At 46.5% G+C, this 19,675-nt stretch overlaps 1 long non-coding RNA gene across 2 annotated transcripts; it reads right to left on the bottom strand.

Annotated features, from left to right (window-relative positions):
• Nucleotides 1-15,642: 15,642 nt before the first annotated feature.
• Nucleotides 15,643-18,661, bottom strand: LOC735834 (uncharacterized). Of its 2 annotated transcripts, XR_002938784.3 has the most exons (3): nt 18,448-18,661; nt 16,940-17,054; nt 15,643-16,158 (listed from the first exon to the last, which is right to left on the bottom strand). It is a non-coding gene; the product is annotated as an uncharacterized LOC735834 (long non-coding RNA). The 2 variants fall into 2 exon arrangements; XR_010148021.1 differs by lacking the exon at nt 18,448-18,661 and having other exon boundaries at nt 16,940-18,047.
• Between the last annotated feature and the right edge of the window lie 1,014 nt (nt 18,662-19,675).

Below are 19,675 nucleotides of genomic sequence, written 5' to 3'. Positions count from 1 at the left end.
CTCCAGCTCCATCCTGAAATCCAGCCACTGCCTGGGATCCTGCCTCCTCTTCTATCCTGGAAGAGTAGCAGTTGGCCAAGAGCCCCAGATTCATGCTCCCAGTGGCTTTGCCACCCAGTTTCCATGATGTTGAGAGGCAAACTACCTACCTACCACTCCCTACTCTCTCTCTCTCTCTCTCTCTCACACACACACACACACAGGTTGGGCAGACCTGGACCAGCCCAGGATGTTGTTCTTGTCTGGGGGAACCTTACCTAAGGAGGATACAGGAGGTAAGAGCCTGAATTTTGTGATAGCATCTTTGCTAATTAGTTGGGAGAGAAGACTGGACTGAATCCTTCTCTCCAGTCTATAATTTCACACAGACCTTTCTGTACACATTTACCTAGAGACATATCCTCAAAACATACATGACACATACATTCAAGGATCTTAACATACTGATTTTTTATTTTTTCTGTTCACATGTGCATGGGTAGGTGACTTTGCTGAAGGTGATGGTGAAAGAGAGAGAGAGAGAGAGTGTGTGTGTGTGTGTGTGTGTGTGTAGAGGTGATGAATGACAGAGAATGACATCCCAACCAGCGCATCTATGAAGTGGGTTCTTTGACTTACCACTGATATCACTGGTGCCGGAGGTTTTTGCTGTCCCCTTTTGCCCTTAAACTGCTCTAAAAGGCCTGCTTCTTTGCTGAGACCATGTGGCCTAAGGTCTCACTCTTGATCCCATAATTTGGCTCCTTAGGCCTGGGGTGGCTAAAAAGGAATGAGGCAGGAGTCAGAAGACTCTCTAGAAGATCAGATCTCTCACTTAATCTCTAGAAGATCAGATCTCTCACTTAACCCTCTCACTTCTGTGTCAAGGTTAATCAAAACCACAAACATTTGTTTAACACTCCAATCTATCCTATTTTGCCCATAGGTAGGACCTAGAAAACAACCACTCCACAATAGCAGCAACTGCCAAATAACTATCTCCTAGGGTTGTTAATTGCCTTACAGTGGTATTAGAGGATTAAATGGATTAATGCATGATGAGCACTTAGATTCTTGCTTGGAATAGAATAAGCTTTCGGTGAGTGCAATCTGTTATTATTAGTAACATCATCAGGCATTTTCTTAAGTGCTTGCTATATATCAGGCACTGGACTAGATTCATTGTCTCATTCAAGCCTTATAATAGCACTGTAAGGAAGTTATTATATTCCTATTTGACACAAAAGGAAGCTGAGTGAGCCTCGAGAGGATACGGTTGTGTTCCACTGGCAGAGCCCAGACTCCAGTCAGATTTGCCTGGCCCCAGAGTGGGTGTTCTGAACCACTCCAATTCTTTGCTCATGATAGGCAAGGAGCACTGGTGAGAGTATGGGGGTCGTGTCAGCCGAGGGCAAGCAGGACCTAGATTAGCTTGGGCTTTGCTACCTTGCTTGATCTCACCTAGGCAGATTCTTGTTCTCATCAACACCAGGCTCCAACCCAGTGGTTCTCAAACTTTTTGGTCTCAGGACCCCTTTACACTTTTAAAAATTATTGGAGTTTCAGGCCAGGCGCGGTGGCTCATGCCTGTAATCCCAGCAATTTGGGAGGCCGAAGAAGCGGGTGGATCACGAGGTCAAGAGATCGAGACCATCCTGGCCAACATGGTGAAACCCTGTCTCTACTAAAACTACAAAAAATTAACCAGGCGTGGTGGCAGGAGACTGTAATCCCAGCTACTTGGGAGGCTGAGGCAGGAGAATCGCTTGAACCCGGGAGGCAGAGGTTGCAGTGAGCCGAGAGCACGCCATTGCACTCCAGCCTGGGCAAAAAGAGTGAAACTCCGTCTCAAAAAAAAAATTATTAGAGTTTCAAGGAGCTTTTGTTTATTTCTATGGGTTACACCTATCAATATCTACCTTATTAAAAATTAAAACTAAAAGCATTTTTAAATTGTTTAAAAAGTAATAAATATTATATGTTAAAATAACTTTTATGACAAAACTATATTTTCCCAAACAAAACAATTTAGTGTGAAGAATGTCATTATTTCACATTTTTGCATCTCTTTAATGTCTAGCTTAATAGAAGACAGATTCTCATATCTGTTTCTGCATTCAGTTTATTTTGATATGCTGTTTTGGTTGAAGTATCTGAAGTACATAGCCTCATATGCAGACATATAATCGAGGCAGGAAGGACCTGCAGAGCTCCTCAAAGGGTCTCTGGGACCCCCAGGGATCCTTAGACTACCGTTTAAGAACCACTGAGCTAACCAACTGTGATAAGCAGCAGAAGCCACTATAATAATATTACTGGACACCCTTTTAGCTCTTTAGTGGTGCTTCTGACTACAAAACCCATCAACATTTCACTATTTCATGCTGTATTTGAATTGTGTTATCTTAGGTAAGTTACTCAATTTTTCTGCCTCATAGATAGATAGAAGATAGATATAGATAGACTTGCTATGTGTGTCATATGTGCATTATTCATTATTGTTTAGCTTGAATATATAGAGTAAAATATAAATTTATAGATAAAATAGCTTTCACATGTTTAGCATTGTTTGAGGTGGGCAGCTTGACTATTAATATCAATCTTTTTTTTTCAGAAGGGGAAACTGAGCCAAAGAGGGTTGATGTGACTTGCTGAGGATGACACAATCAGCAACTGGTGGGCAGTAGGGCAGAACTCCTGTCCTTTGACTCCTAGACCTATGCTCACCCTCTCAGAATCCCTCTCTATACAGACATGGCTGCAAAACATGCCTGTGGAGGGTGGATGCGTGCCAGTCACAAACCATTTATGAAGTATATATAATGTTTGTATTTATCTGAAGATATTTATATCTGAGAGAAAAAATATCTTGTATTCCTGCATGCAAAGTTACAGCTTTGCTTGGTACAAGGCATCAGCCTGCCAGTGTTTCTCCTTCCTCATCAAATTATCCATGTGTCTGTAGTTCTGGGCTGGATATATCCACTGTTAGGGATACTCCTTCCTTCCAGGTCTCCTGCTGGTACATTCCCACTGAGAGCAGGTAGATAGCCCAGCTTGTCACATGAGCACACAGAACAGGCACACCTGAGGGTAGCAGTCTCATCCCCTTCTTTTTCTTTTTCCTATACATCATTTCTAACATACCTTTTCAAAAATTAGTGGTCTACAGGTGTACAACCAAGGAAAGCATCGTTGTATGAGCTGAGGTGTAGATGTGTCTCTGCAGATGCAAATGCAGAACTTTGGGTGCCCATATACCTGTCTAGGTAAGCCCCGTGTAAATGTATGAGCAACTGGGGCCTCAATTCTTTCATTAATCTGATAGGTATTTATTCACAAATTCTATATTTTATGGCTGTATGAGGCTCATGTTTATGCAGGATCCTGTGAGAAGAAGCCTCGGTGGGAAGTCAGTCTGTCTGAATTCTAGCCAAGCTTTCTGCTCCTAGCTGCCTGAAGCAAATCATTTACCCAGTGAGAGCCTCCACTTCCTCATCCACATAATGGGGGGAAATAATGATAGTCTCAGCTACATCTCGGGATGAGGAGTCTGGTGGGGAAATAGTAGGAGATGTCTGAGTATGATTCTTTTTCTTTCTTTTCTTTCTTTCTCTCCTTTCTTTCTCTCTCTCCTTTCTTTCTTTTCTCTCTCTCTCTCTTTCTTTCTTTCTTTTTTCTTTCCTTCTTTCTGTTTTTTTTTAGATTTGGGGGTGGAGTCCCACTATATTGCCCAGGCTGGCCTTAAACTCCTGGGCTCAAGCAATCTTTTCTCCTCAGTCTCCTGAGTAGCTGGGACTACAGGCACTATGCCCAGCTTTAGGATTCTTTTCTTTTATGGAAAAGTCCAAACAAAATAGTAGAGAGAATAATATAATCAAACACTAGTAATATAATCATTTCACTTCAACAATGATCAGCCTACAGCCAGTCTAATTTCATCTATTCCCTACCCAACAGTACCTCTTACATTTTGGAGCAAATTCCAGACATAAAATTTCTTACATAGTAAACATTTCAGTGAATACCTTTAAAAGTTAAAGTTTATTAATAACATAACCACAATATGATTATAATACCTACCTAAAATTTCTTAGCAAAACTCTTCAGTTTTTTTTTTGTTTTTTTTTGTTTTTTTTTTTTTTTTTTTTTTTTTTGAGACGGAGTCTCACTCTGTCGCCCGGGCTGGAGTGCCGTGGCGCGATCTTAGCTCACTGAAACCTCCACCCCCCGGGTTCAACCTATTCTCCTGCCTCAGCCTCCCTAGTTTTTAAAAAGTAAAAAAGATCTAAGAAACGTTAAGCAGAGGTCGGGCGCTGTGGCTCACGCCTGTAATCCTAGCACTTTGGGAGGCCGAGGCAGGTGGATCACGGATCACGAGGTCAGGAGATCCAGACCATCCTGGCTAACACGGTGAAACCCTGTCTCTACTAAAAATACAAAAAAATTAGCCGGCCATGGTGGCGGGCGCCTGTAGTCCCAGCTACTCGGGAGGCTGAGGCAGGAAAATGGCGTGAACCCAGGAGGCGGAGCTTGCAGTGAGCCAAGATCGCGCCACTGCGCTCCAGCCTGGGCGACAGAGCAAGACTCGGTCTCAAAAAAAGAAAAAAAAGAGAAAAAGAAATGTTAAGTGGCTAACTCCCCTCTGTCTCATGCTCAGGGCTGATGAATGTCAATAATAGAAAATGAGAATGGGGAGAAAAGGATGAACTTTCCTTTTTTATTTTTATCTTAAAATCCCAGGCCACCCCCAGCTCCTCCCCTCTACTCATTAGGTCCATTACAAATGGGCTGAGAGGGGACCCTGGAGGTCTAATGTGGTGGAGGCAGCCAGAAGGCATCCTCGGAAGACACTGCAGACCTCATATTGGATGAAAATCAGAGTGAACCAGAAGGAATCTGAGCTGAGGGCCTGCCAAGCCATTCTCCAGCATCAGATTTCTTCCTCGGCTCGCCAGGCATTTGAAAGATGTCTGAAGTCTCTTTGGAGTTACTGATCTCCAAAGACATGCAGATACATGTAATAGCATATAGAAACCCAAAAGGAGATTGCACAGAGACACAAGTAAACCCATCTGCCCATATACCAGCTATGTACAAACATATGCAAACACTCAGAGGCAGATGCAAATATACACATACAAATCAGCAAACTCAGGCATGCAGGAAAACAGAGATACAAACCCAAACACTCAAACATATATAAACATGCAGGGATACAAACATGCAGGTTCTGGAACCAAATAGAAAAGCCCAGAAGTGTGAAAATACACTTTGAGACATTTTTACTACTGACCAGTTAACATGGCCAAGCTCCAAGTCTGGCTGACTCTTTCCCTCACATACCATCAAATAGGCCAAATATTGACAAAACTACAACCTGAGTCACATTCACAAAAATGTGTACCTGGGATAAGTCATCCCAAGGCCTTTCCCCTGCCCTTGTCAGCACAAGTTCTCTATCATTAGTGCTCTGTCTCCCCAAAAGGCAGGAATAAGAGTGGTGTGATGTGGTACCGTGTATGTGTGTGCATGTATCCATATGAAGACACATTTCTTCATTCTGCCAAGTCAACTTGTCGAAAAGGGGAAAGAACACTAGCCATGCACAGACCTCAAGTCACTGCAGGCTGATGAGGGAACATTGCTTTGCTTACCCTGTGCTACAGCTGTAGGTTGAACTGATTTTTCCCCAAATCAATTGGCCCACATGGGTGTTTTGGCATCTTCTAGACATAACCTGGGGGTGCTTTCTCTGGGCCCGAGAGAGGCTGCGCCAATTGTCTGGGGTTGATTCTTCTGAGTGAACTTACCAATCAATTAAAAGAATAAAGGTGATGGAACTGGCTGGATCAGGTTGTTGGCTAGGCATTACATGGCCATGGAGTGATACTGAGTCAAAAAGGATGGGCAGAATCCAACAGTTTTAAAACAAGATCCATCAATAGATGGAGATAAACCAGTGGGGCTATTTAGCACTGTGCTCAGGAAAACCAGTCAACTGACTAAACTGTTCTCATTTCAACCAATTTTTGTGAGATGCAGCAGAAGCAACAGCATCTGAGAGTCAAGGGACCCAAGTGTGTTTGCATCGAAAGCTGGATCTACACTGGCATTTAGGGTAAGGGAAGGGTTGTGCAAATGACTGTAGATTCGGAAGGATAAAATGTGAGTATGTATCAGGAACTTAAAACTATTATCATTGGCAAGAAAGTAAAAGTTGTATAGTGAATTGAGGCTTTTTCTTTGTATGGAATCACAGAATGTTAGATATCGAAGGGACCTTAGAGTTCATGTGGAAACTGAGGCTTGGAGAGTTTTAAATGACTTGTCCAAGGTCACACAGCGAGTAAATGGCTGAGACACATTTAGACACCATATTAGTTTGCTTGGACTGCCATAACAAGAACCACAGCATGGACAGCTTAAACAACAGAAATTTATTTTCTCATAGCTCTGGAGGCTAGAAGTCCAAGATCAAGGTGTTAGCAGGGTTGGTTTCTTCTGAGGCCTCTCTCCTTGGCTTGTAGATGTCTGTTGTCTCCCTCTGCTTTGTCTGTGTCCTAATCTCTTTTTTTTTTTGAAATGGATTTTCACTCTTGTTGCCCTGGCTGGAGTGCAATGGCATGATCTCAGCTCACTTGCAACCTCCACCTCCCAGGTTCAAGCGATTCTCCTGCCTCAGCCTCCCAAGTAGCTGAGATTACAGGCGCAAGCCACCACGCCTGGCTAATTTTTGTATTTTTAGTAGAGACACGGTTTCACCATGTTGGTCAGGCTGGTCTCGAACTCCTGACCTCAGGTGATCCGCCCACCTCGGCCTCCCAAAGTGCTGGGATTACAGGCGTGAGCCACCGCACCTGGCCTGCTGATCTCTTCTTATAAGGACAGCAGTTATATTTAATTAGAGCCTACCCATATAATCTTGCCTTAACTTAATTACCTCTTTAAAGGGCCTATCTCCAAATACAGTCACATTCTAAGTTACTGAGGGTTAGGACTTCAAGAAATGGAACTTGTGGAGACACAATTCAGCCCTTAACTGACACCATGACTCTGGATTCCTAGTCCGCTGCCATTGTGCCCATGTCAGACTAAGTCATCTGGTGGATCCTATTCTTAAGTTGGCTCAATTTTGTTATGTTTCTTAGGGATGGGGAAGCTGTTTAGAGCCAACGTGAAATTGAAAACTGTTTCCTGGAGCCAAGGCCCATTGGGAAACTGAGTGAGCATGGGCTGGGGAATCCGGGATTAGGCTGACCACCAAACACTGGAAAATGGAAGTTTCTAACCAGAATCTTGGAACTGGAAAGAACTCAGTGAGATTAACTTGGCCATCTCAGATGGAGGAGAACTTACCTGGTATGTTCAGAGAACACAAGTGTCTGAGAGCTCTCATCACTGATATATTCTTTCTTATGTGTATTCAGATTCTTCAGGCCAAGCTCAAACCCCTATCCCTTGCCTCCAGTCCTCAGCGTTGGACAGTAAGATAAAACTCATCCAATAAGAGAGGTTTTCTCCCTTGAAGCTTGAAGAAGGCTTGACGAGATCTTAAGGGAATTTTTTTATTCAAGAGAGCCTCTTTCTCTCCTCATCTGAGGCTGGAGGTGGGGAATTTAGAGGCAAAAACTTCCCTTACCCCGTTGTTGTCTGTCCTAAGACCTTCAGCCCCTTATCTGGGCCCTGGCCAACTCTAGAAAATGGATTAAGGTGAGTTGATACGTAATGTGGTACAGAAGCAGGGAGAGGGGAGAAGCCCTCTAATATCGCAGAGATCACAGATGGCTCCAGTGGGATTATGGGGCATGGTGTATGATGAGGCTTGTGCCAAAAAGTGGCCACAACCAGGAAGAAGGGTCCATCTTATTATGATGGTTGGTGACTCTCCCTGCCATGGAGAGCAAGCTTGGATTCTGGGGTTTGGAGGGAGCAACTCCAAAAATATCCAGCTGAAACACACAGAGCCAGAGTCAGCATGGTGCTGGGACGAGTACTGGTTCAGGGATCAGAACACCTGGGTTCTGATCTCTGTCTGAGCCTCAGTTTCTCTTCCTTCACAATGAAGTGGTTTGATTAGGTTATCACTAAGATCCTTCCAGCTCTGAGACTCTAAGCAAAAACTGAAGGATGCTGGGGGGCAGGGAGAAGGAATACTCTTTGTAGCAAATCAGATGATGGACTATGTGTCTCTGTGAACCAAACCAGGCACAGAAAACTCTCCATCTTCATTCCAGAGTTGGTGGGGGGTGGGGGAGTAGGGGGTGTTAGCTGTGGTGTCTCCTTATTTGACAACTCAACCTTTTCCACAGAGCCCCTGCAGACAAACTATGGGGAGCTGTTTCCCTTAAGGACCCTGCCCCTGAGGGAAGAGAGGCAGAAACAAGATGGGGCAGGAAGTTGGAAAGGGTGTCTGCATGATGCCAATAGCCAGGTGAAAACAGAGAAATCAGCCCACTATCTGCTTAGTTTCAAATAGAATAAAGGGATCCAATTTTCTAGCTTTCATCTGATGTAATGGATAATGAGATGCAGGATCAGCCTTTTGCAGTGATTCAGTTTAAAGCCCCTGGGAAGGATCTGTTTCCCCCTCCCCAATTATCCTGCCACAGAAATGCCTTAAGTTCCACCATTAAAGCACATGGTGTTAAGTACAGTCCTCTGCAGATCACATCCTTTAAAATACAAAAGCACCACTGGGATACTTCATCAAACAAGGATAGAATCAGAAAAGTAGTGCTTGGGGGGGGATGCTTAGGGAGATGAGGGGCCCTGAAGATTAATCTCTAGATACTTCTCAGTTTCACATTGCCTGATCCTTGTGGGAAAGCTAGATTCTGCCTGAGGAAGTGGGAACTCAGGGACTCCCCTAGAAACCAGATGCCTGCAATTATGAATATATTTCTAGTCCTGGGAAATGGGTGGACTCTAAGTGGTGAGGGTAGTTATCACGCCGAAAAATCACAGAGGCTGCCAGTAAAACTTAAATCAGGGGGATGGAAATTCTGATAATATACGTGCATTTGGGTCAGCCACTATAGAAACCAGTGTAGAAGTACTTCATGGGGCCCCCTGTATGTCCAGAGGATATAAAACTATTCCAGAGGGGGAAAAATCCATTCCATTTCTATGATTATCTACTGTATATCTAATCCATAAGGCATGGTTTGAAAGTATTAAAACCTAGCAGATAGGGAAACACACAGCCAGGGTTCAGATCTAGTGATGTGACCTTGGGCAGGTGACTTAACCTTTCTGAGAATAGATTTCCTCATCAAATTCAGTATAAAGCAACTGGCATATAGTAATCTTCTAGAAATGGAAACTATTATAGTTATGAGTACTGAGGGAGCTTCAGGACACTATTCATGAATTGGCACTAAGCCATGGAATGAATGGTCACCATAGTCAGAGCAAATCAGAGGTCCAGACCCTGATAAATTCATGCATAATCTTTTTCTTTTTTCTTTCTTTCTTTCTTTTTTTTTTTTTTTTTTGAGACGGAGTCTTGCTCTGTTGCCCAGGCTGGAGTGCAGTGGCACAATCTCGGCTCACTGCAAGCTCTGCCTCCTGGGTTCACACCATTCTCCTGCCTCAGTCTCCTGAGTACCTGGGACTACAGGCGCCTGCCACCACGCCCAGTAAACTTTTTGTATTTTTAGTAGAAATGGGGTTTCACCGTGTTAGCCAGGATGGTCTTGATCTCCTGACTTCGTGATCCGCCTGCCTCAGCCTCCCAGCGTGCTGGGATTACAGGCATGAGCCACTGCGCCCGGCGCATAATCTTTTTCTTACCTGGGTGAATCTTGTTTTTTCCCAACTTAATCTTATCTTTCAGGATCTGCCAATAAAAGAAGCAGAAAGAGTCCTGTACCCCTCCATGTAGCCTGGAAATTTTAGGTTTGGGCCAAGGTTGGCCTTACCCACAGACAGGATGGGTGGCTGCCTTCATGACAGGATTTAAGAAAAATCATAAACCACCCTCACCCAAATTTGTATTATGCCACCTGCCACATGGGTCTAAAATTCCATTATTATAGATATTTCCCCCCATCCGGGCAGTGGCTTCTGAAGACCCCTACCAAAAACACACAGTTGCCTGGGAGAATGTGCATGTCAACACATTGGTGAAAGTTTCCTAACCTGCAATCTAGCTTCTTCTTCAATAAAGAAGAATGGTCTGGAACTCAGGACAAGTAAATTTTGATAGGACTGGGGTTCTTAAAGGGCCAGAGCACAGGCCTTTTCCTTTCAGGAGGCACACATAGAATGTATGGACAGCAGAAAGACACCAAATGGGCATGGGACCTACTAAGAATGTCCACTGGGCCATCTGTGATTTAGGGAGCTGAGACAATGAGACAATTCTAACTTTCAGTTCACCTTGATATTGACTCTACCTAGGTCTTGTACCTTCCCGCGCAGACTTGCATCCTCCCAAGAGCAATGATGTACTTGGGCAAGAGGTAGAGAGGCGATACTAGTGTCTGAGTAGTCTGAGCAGTGACATCCAGGTCTCAGTGACTGAGACCAAGCAGCTCTGTCTCTGACCAACACAATCATGACAGCAGCTAAAGGTCTCCACTCTGGGTTGGGGTCAAGGAAATGAGTAACTAACAGTGTGCTCTGCAGATCACTGGGACTCTAGAGGGTCTTTTAGTTGGTCCAAAAGTCCACCCAGAATCCGTCGTCCAAACACATGTGACTGGTTTGTGTTTTGTTTTTTGTTTTGTTTTGTTTTTGAGATAGTCTTGTTCTGTCACCCAGGCTAGAGTGCAGTGGCGCAATCTTGCCTCACTGCAACCTCTGCCTCCCAGGTTCAAGCAATTCTCCTGCCTCAGCCTCCCTAGTAGCTGGGATTACAGGCACCTGCCACCGCGCCCAGCTAATTTTTGTATTTTTAGTAGAAATGGGGTTTCACCATCTTGGCCAGGCTGGTGTCGAACTCCTGACATCATGATCCACCTGCCTCGGCCTCCCAAAGTGCTGGGATTACAGGCGTGAGCCACCACGCCTGGCCTGGTTTGTGTTTTAATTGTAATCTCTGAGGAGATATAAATATATATTTGAAAGAGCAAAGAAATTAATATTTGAAAAAGTATAACTATTGTCATGGTTATTTACTAAGGAAAAAATGTGTGTGTGAATATTGAATATGTACGTATGTGGGTAAACACACACACACGTATTCTTCCCTCCCTCCCTCCTTTCCTTCTTTCCTTTCTTTCCATTGACAAAAGAGGCCAATGAGATATGCGACAACTGGCATCTCTGCAATCTGACCAGAACAGCCTGAAGGCCACCAGAGTGGATGTTACATCTGCAGGACTGGCCGCCTCCTACCAATGTTTTTCAACTCGGATGTTTTGGCATCATGGCAGCACACATCCTCTCTCTAATCCAGTCTGCACCTAAACCCTGTGTAGGCAGTTTCTGCCGTAAAAAGAGCAGCCCGATAAGTGAGAACTTGGTTCCTCCTACATTACCCTAAATATTGCTGTGATATCAGGGAAATAATATTAATACTTACAACAACTACAACCAAGTTGTAGGGCCTCAACTACTCCCCTCCCCAAACTTTCCTCCTCTGAATTATGAGAAAACTTCTTTAAGAAGGTTGGAAGGCCGGGCACGGTGGCTCATGCCTGTAGTCCCAGCACTTTGGGAGGCCAAGGCGGGCGGATCACGAGGTCAGGAGATCGAGACCATCCTGGCTAACACGATGAAACCCTGTCTTTACTAAAAATACAAAAAATTAGCTGGGCGTGGTGGCAGGCGCCTGTAGTCCCAGGTACTCAGGAGGCTGAGGCAGGAGAATGGCGTGAACCCGGGAGGCGGAGCTTGCAGTGAGCTGAGATCACACCACTGCACTCCAGCCTGGGCGACAGAGCGAGACTCCGTCTCAAATTAAAAAAAAAAAAAAAAAGCAGGTTGGAAGAACTGGGAATGAGGAGAATTGGGAATGGGGGAGAATGTGTTAAGCAGGTGTAAAACATAGGAAGAGGGTCTGTAAACGCTACATCTCTGAGAGGGGGGCTTTGTGGACGGGAGGAGAAGGAACTAAAGGGTGGTAATTAGCTTATTATTGTTTCCCTTGGGTGTTGTGAGAATTCCTTAGGAGACACTTGTAAAAAAGCAGAGGGAAGACAGTAAATACACATCTAATGATATGCTAAATAAATTATTATTGTTATTATTATGACTATAATAGCAATTGTAACTTGCTTCCTGCTCGAATTTCCACTAAAGATGGGAACTGACCCCCTTACTGCCAGGCCTCCACAGCTGTCAATAACCCCCAGCCCCCGCCTCCCCAGGAATCAGTCGAGTAATTGGGCAATATAGACTAGGCTTCAGTTAACAGCCGTTCTTCTGGTGTCTGCAGGAGAACCAAACAGGAGCTCAACATAAGCAGCAAGGCCTCTGCCAGGTACCTGCTCTAGCAAAGAAAAGAAGAAAAGGAACCTTGCCGAGAATCGTGGGGGTTATATTTAGGGAATAACTTCTTGATTTCCAAGCAAGAGAACTCAGGGAGGGCAAAAACTGAGGCAGGCATTTAGGGAGGGGGTGGGTCACAGAAACAAAGGGGAAATATACAAATTAGGGATACTCAGTCTAGAGATCATAGGCTTCTAGGACTCCTGCAACTATCAAGGGCACTTCCAGAATTTTGCTAGGAAGTGAGCCAATTGTTTTTGTCAGCTTCTCAAAGGGGTCTGGGACCCAGGAACAGCTAAGGGCCATTCCAGCCCAGGTAAAAGGGACCCAGGACTCTTTGGGGTTAATAATAGTGGCCAGTGTCTATTGGTTTCCTGCCTTTTGGCTAAGGACAAACCAATAGACACTGGCCACTACTGTAACCTGCTGTTTACAGCAACTGTCAGCAATCCCCCCCTCAACCCCCCTACTTCTAGCCAGAGCCCAGGCACCTGCCTTGAGCCCTTCTTAGGCAAATATATGTAAATGTAGGACCCTCAGTTCTCCCTCCCTGAATTTCTTTAGGGAAAGCAACAACCATCCCTGAAAGCCATAGGTATTCATGGGGCGGAAGGAGAGGGCTAGTTGTCTGAGAGGGAAACTGCCAAAGGCTGCAGACTAGGAAATGGGATACCAGGTTTAAGATAGCTCCTTTCTGGACCTCAGTCCTTCACCTAGTCACCTAGTCACAGGGTGGATTGTCTCTAAGGATACTTAGGGGAAAAGGAACCAAATTCGGGAGGGTCCTCCTTGCTTTAAGCCTTGATGGGAGAGGGGGAGGCCAACCCTTCTCTGCAGACTGGGATCCTCACTAGACAGAGGAGCTCCAAACCTGCCCATCTCATCCCATGCACCGACGGTGCCTGGCCTGGCTCCAAACTCCCAAAAGGAACTATTTTACAGGGACCAAAAAGGGGACACTGGTGATAATAATAATAATAATAAAAAGAAACAATCTGATTGCGGCATTACTGGATCAGAAAATGTGTGACCTTTTTAAAGTTGTTAAAAATTTTTAATTATTAAACATTTTAAATATTAAGCCTGATCTGTTTGGTAGCCCTGGAGCAGGGCTGAGGCATAGAGAGAAACCTTTCCTTCAGCCAGGTTGTTTGTCTCGCACTGATTTATTTTTGTTTTATTTGTGGATTTCTTAATGGACCCAATGGTGGTTCCTCTTTGCACCCCTTGGATTGACAGGCAATTCCTTCCTAGCCCAGGTCTCAGCTCTGGTTTAGTTTTCATAACTTGGGGGTCCAGGGAGCCAGGAGACTGGAGATAGAAAGCAGAAGTGCACTGGGGTGGTGGGTCTGCCTTGGCTTACCCCTAAATTTCCAGATTCCAGGTGCCTTGCTCCAGTCCCCGCCCCATCCTAGGCTCAGGATGCTCTCCCACCCTACTAACCACTGGTCCAGTCAAAGCCCAAGCTGCTGCCAGCCGCCATGTTATCTCCCAGCCTGGCTAGGGTGCCTGCTAGCCAGCAGTGGCTATGGTGGTGTGCAGAGGGAGGGTGAGTTTTTATATTGACTGCCATTCCGTTTACCTCAACAAGTATGTTTGGGCAACCATTCTGTGCCAGACAGGAGACAGAGTCCCTGCACTGCAGGAATTCCTAGTCCTGTGGGCAGGGGTGTGTGGAGGGTGGCACATGGTGGTTAGCCTGGTCCAAGGGTCTCCACTCCCTTCCTAGCATCCTAGAGATCCTGGAGGCCAGGTTGGCCACGGAGACTGAGTTCAGGACAATTCCTTCACACATTCAACGAAGTTATCTGTAACTCCCTGTTTAAAAACAACAACAACAACAAAAAACCACACAAACTGGCAGTCGTGGGAGGTATTTCCCCACTGGGCTGGTTGGTAGCAGGGGAAGAATTGTGGACCCCTGGCCCAGTGGTGCCTGGAAGGAGGCTGATGTAAGAGTGGTGTAGCTGTGAGTGGGAGAAGTGAGATCTAGTGGGGTAAGTCCATGTTGCCTGTTCCTAAAGTCAAATTCTCCCTGAAAAGACCCAGGGCAGCACTGTTAGGGAGCTGAAGGAGTCCCTCTGTGCCCAGAGGGAATTAGGCCACTCAGGCCTCAGAGAAAGAGGGCGGGTGGTGAGGACAACCTCCCCAAGCCCCCATCAGAGCAGGCCCAATACTTGCAAATTCACTCCTCAGTCCACTAGATTCTGGTCCCATCCTACATCCCCGCCAGGGCACAGGAGGCCCAGATAAAAACAAGCTTTATTTGGCCAAATTAACTCACTTTCCTGGATTACCTCACTTATCGGAAAGTGAAAGTACACCCCACGCTCCTCGCCCTGTCCCTGCCTAAACCTCTTTATCTCTGAAGCCCACTCTTTGAGACCTAAAAATTAGGGTTCAACAGAAATGCTCTAGGACTACAGGAGGGACACGACAGTCCCTATCCTACAGTGCACTAAAAGCCAAACTGAAGGCTGCTTCCTCGGTGGAGAGTGTCTCAGGGTGAGGTGGTGGGACTGTTCGCCGCTTCCCATTTTACAAGCTCCTTGTCCACAGCCGTCTGCGCCAGCCCCTCACAAAACCGGTTCTCGCCTTCTGGTGGGTGCTGGTGTTTACCCCTTTCCTCCCACTATCTGTTCAAACCCAGCCCACCCACCCTCCATTCACCTCCCCTCCTTAAGGCTCCCTGAGCTCTATTTACCCTTTTGTAACTCCATCCCTCCATAAGTACACAACTCTCCTAGCTGGTTTCCTAGAGGGCAGATACAGTGTTTCCAGTTGGCCCTCTGCAGATATCTGTGAACAAGTCTCTCCCAGCCCCTATATATAAATATGTCTGTTCTAGACAGACGGGCCTAAGTCCCAACGTAAAAACATCACAAGATAATTACACCTTATATACATACAGATCTCTCTATAGAGTTATATTTGAAAGTGTCTATAACTCTAGAGAGAGATTGCAGCATGCACATATAGGACTATAATTATTTATGTCTGTTTTTATAACTAGGTAGTTATAAATAGATATGCCTATATACAGTGATAATAATATAGAAATATCTCCATAGCCATATATGGCTCTAAGTGAATGCTCTAACTACTCTATTTCACAATCAATAAGTATATATCTCCTGATACATAATTCTAACAATATACGTTTTTATCTATATAGCTGTTCAGAGATATAAATCTGTCAGGATATCACATGTACATAAAGCCGGATGGCTGTAAGAGAGTCGTATATTTTCCCATATATAAATCTGCTCCTATAACTACTGTATATGCACAAATACAATGGAAATAATTATATTTCCTTCAAACATAAATCTGTAAATACAACCACAGCACATTTAGGTACGGTTAGACATAGAGCAATATTTCCTAGACATCAGTCTGTCAATAGAGCCACCAGTGCCTCCAAACAGAGAGTTATAGAGGGAGTTATAAATAAACTCTCCAGATGGGAACCGATCAGTAGAACTAGATGTAAACATGACTCCAAGCCGTTCTTTCTTCTTCTTCTTCTTCTTTGTAAGATATTCCTGAAGCAAGCCCAGTCATATAACAGGGTGCAGAGGTGTCTGGGTATTGGTATTTTTCCCCCCAGGAGGGTCGGATGTCGCTGGACTTTGGGAAACCGAGCAGGAGTGGATAGGGGACAGTGCCCGCTCCCAACGCAGCCCAGAAGTCCCTTCCTTCTGTCTCCTGGTGGCTGAGAGCTCGGGCAAGTGGAGAGGCCTAAGGGAGAAAAATGAAAAAGCAGAGTCTGGCTTGAGTCGTTTGGCCCTTCGGCCTAAAACCCTCTCAACAGGGAAGCCCCGACCAGGCGTCGGAGCGGAGAGAGCCCACGAGGCCCAGAGGCTGGGGGAAAGGGGCTGCAGGCCAGGCTGCGGAGGCCGAGCGGAGTCGCCAGCCGGTGCCTGATCGCCCGGCGCCCCATCGCCCGGGGCCGCTGCCTCGCCGGCGGCCTGGAACACAAAATCTGGGCCCTAGCCCTGCGCCCTGCGCTCAGCGCTTCCACCGGTCTTATTTTTTGCTGTTTTGTCCGATTAGGTATCGCAGCGTCCTCCACCCGGTGTTGTTGTCAAATGCGAAGGAACCCAGGGCTTTCTGAGTGTGTGTGTGTGTGTGTGTGTGTGTGTGTGTGTGTGTGTGCTGGCTTTAAATAAGTGACTCAGTGGATAGTGTATTTCTCTTTTCAGACCAAATGGGTCACCGGCTACTGAAAAAGAATCCAGACCTCTGAAAGGGTTTGTGACAAATTTTTTAGAAGTTCTCACGCTCATCTGTTACGATGATTTTCTTTTCTTTTTTCTCTTTTAAAAAAGTTGGCTAATTTGTGTTTCTATATTCCTCTTTAATTTTATTTTTATTGGGGGTACAATTGTTTTTAAAGGAGGGATTTCGTTAGACCCGAAACTGTGGGGTGGCTTCCTCTCTAGCAAACTTACTATCTCTACCCCTGTGATTCCCATCTCCCCCAAGAAAACAAACTAATTAAATGACCAGAAAACTGTACCTGGAGAGAATGAGGTAGATGTTGCAGGATCCGGGACCGCGGTCTTTGCTTGCTTCATGAAAAATCGGCTAGTCTCCAAACTCGCGAAGGAAAATTCAAGGCGCCTCGACTCCTCCTTTTAAATTTGTTAATAAAGAGCCTAGAAAGGGAACTTTCCCTGGGCCTGCCGAAGCCCCAGCCTGGCTCTCCCAACTCCCCAGCGGCCATAAGTGTTTTTCTGCTTCCGTTCGGGCCCCCCCGTCTTCCCGGGCATCTCTGAGCTCCTGCCGGATCAAGGCTGTGGTCATCGCCTCATTCATCTCTGCCCCTTGGCCTGAGCCTGCACATTTGGCCTCCTTCTTAAAACAGGGGCTCCTAGAGAGTCCCAAAAGCCATTAACCATCCCCATATGTGGGATCCCTTCCCTGATCACACAAAGCAGAAGCCTGAGAAAAAAAGCAATAAAGAGTGGCCTCCTGGCCCTCCTTCCCCTCTTCTGTCCCTTGTCTGGGAAAGGGGTTCCCAACCCCAGCCCCGCCAAGAGCATATTAAGAAGCTTTCTTCCTCCCTTCCTTTCCTATCTCCCCCTCAGATGCTGTGATCCTGACTCCTTCTTCTGTCTCCACCTCAAAATATTTCCTCTTGCATTTTATTGTTATTCTGTTATGGAGGGACTGTTAACTACTGTTTTATTATTATTATTCATTATTTATTGTTATTATGATTGTTGTTAGAGATTTGTTCACCACCGTTCAGGGGACAGCAGCCTGGCCCAGGGGGAAGCCTGCCTCTCTCTCTCTGTCTCTCTCTCTCTCACACACACACACACATACACACACACACACACACCCTAACACAGTGCACACTCACGCATATATGCTCACAAATGCCTGCTGTGTTCAGGCCCCTGCACAGCAATCCGAAGAGGCAGGCATCCTACCCCAGCACCCAAACAACACACTGCCCATGCACACCAGCATTCAGGCAGAACACCACCCCCAGACCAACGCCAAAACCCACACGCACCGAGCTTGCAAGGAAAGGAAAATACGTAAAGAATCCCTTCTCTCCCACAACCTGGAGGGGCGAGTCAGGCCTCTGTCTCTTCCCCCCAGTCGCTTTCGCTTTCTCTCTTTTTTTTTTTTTTTTCTCCTTGTTTACAGCTTCAGAGAGCTCAAGACCCATAAATCTTGAGGGGCCTACAGAGCGCAGAGCACATTTGTATGCATCGTTAGGACTCGCTAATACCTAAGCCCATTAAGGAGCGTGTATGCGCGTGGTTTCCGGTGTGTATTAACTTATAGTTAAATTCTGGAGGAAAGGGCATTGTGAATTAACATATACCAAATCCATCATGGGCTTTTGTCTTATCAGATTAGTCAGTCATGGGTTTGGGGGAGCAACTTGCCTGGGTCGGGGTGTACCCACCCTTCAAACTTTGTGGAGCAGGCCCGGGGGTCTTGGGAAACACGAAGGCATTCCTATCCAGCCCCAGTCACTCGGATCCCCCAGGCCTAGCGGCTGCACACCTGCGAGATGGCGGAGGGACTGCAGACCCGGGTGCGGGAGACCAGCGCCGGCGAAGAGAGGCGGGCGAGGGAGGCCCCTCCAGCGTCCTGCTGGGGTTGAGTTGGGGCGGCTCGTCCCGTGGCCGCTGGGTCGTCTGGTTTCCGCTTTCCGAAAGAAATGAGAGGAGAGGCAAGTGGAGTCGCTGAACTTTAATTAAACCGTAGAGAAGACAGTGGGGGGAGGGGGAAAAAAACGATCGGAGAAGGAGGAGAAGGCGGCCGAGAGATCGAGGAAAGGAAGTCCTGGCGGCTCGGGGGAACTTGGAGATCTCTCCAAGGGGCTGAAAGCTGGAAGTTGTACGAAGGTGTTCCTTTCCCACACCCCAGCTACTCCGCCCCAGTCGAAGAGGCTAATTCCGGCCCTCTTATAAAAAAAAAGAAAGAAAAGGTAAAGAAAAAGAAAATCTAATTATGTGGCATGTTTCAGCCAGGTGTTCCTGGTTCCAATGACTCAGACCCTATTGGAGCCCCGAGGATCTGGATAATTGGGCCTGCATAGACAGAGATGAAGGATGCCATTTCTAAAAGGAGGAAGGGGAGAGGAAAGTCCATCTCTTGGGGTCTTGTAGAAAATGCCAAAGACCAAACGAGCTAAATTATTGTGTCCGTGTAGATCTATTTGCCTATTTACATACAGCAGGCTGTGTGGGTGGGGGGTGAGGGAAGGCAAGGAATAAACGACCAGGATGGAGCGGGCTGGCAGTAGAGAAAATGCGCCCCCCGCCCTTTGCGGGAACAGCCAAGGGGCCTCCTCAGCTCGCAGCTCAGGCGGCCGCGCGGCGGGCCGGTCCGGGGCCGGGGGCCGGGGCCAGGGCCGGGGCCGGGGCCGGGCTGGGGGAGGGGAGGCGGGGGCGGGAGGGGAGGCGGAGGCGGGCCCTCCCCGGGCGCTGTGAACTTTAGCTGGGCCGCCGCCTGTCAGCCCCAGAAAGCGTTAAAGGTGCAGCAGCCCGCGCCAGCCTCCGCAGCCGCCTTTGTACGCGTGATTTATGACTTCAATCTTGGTTCACCGAGAGTTCACACGGCTTTCGCTGCTGTTGAAGGTTAAAAGATGGTCTTCGCTTGACAAGTGGGACTATTGAAAATTCCTTCTTCTTCTTTTTTTTTTTTTATTTTAGAAGCGAAGAGCAGAGGCTCAGGAGAGAAAAAAATGGGGGGGGGGCGGGGGACGGGGTTGCAGGTGGGCCAAAAT

This window comes from Pan troglodytes, chromosome 10 (genome assembly GCF_028858775.2).
Source record: "Pan troglodytes isolate AG18354 chromosome 10, NHGRI_mPanTro3-v2.0_pri, whole genome shotgun sequence".
Lineage (NCBI taxonomy): Eukaryota > Metazoa > Chordata > Mammalia > Primates > Hominidae > Pan > Pan troglodytes.
The sequence above is the reverse complement of the archived record's forward strand: the minus strand, read 5'-3'. Positions and strand labels throughout refer to the sequence as shown.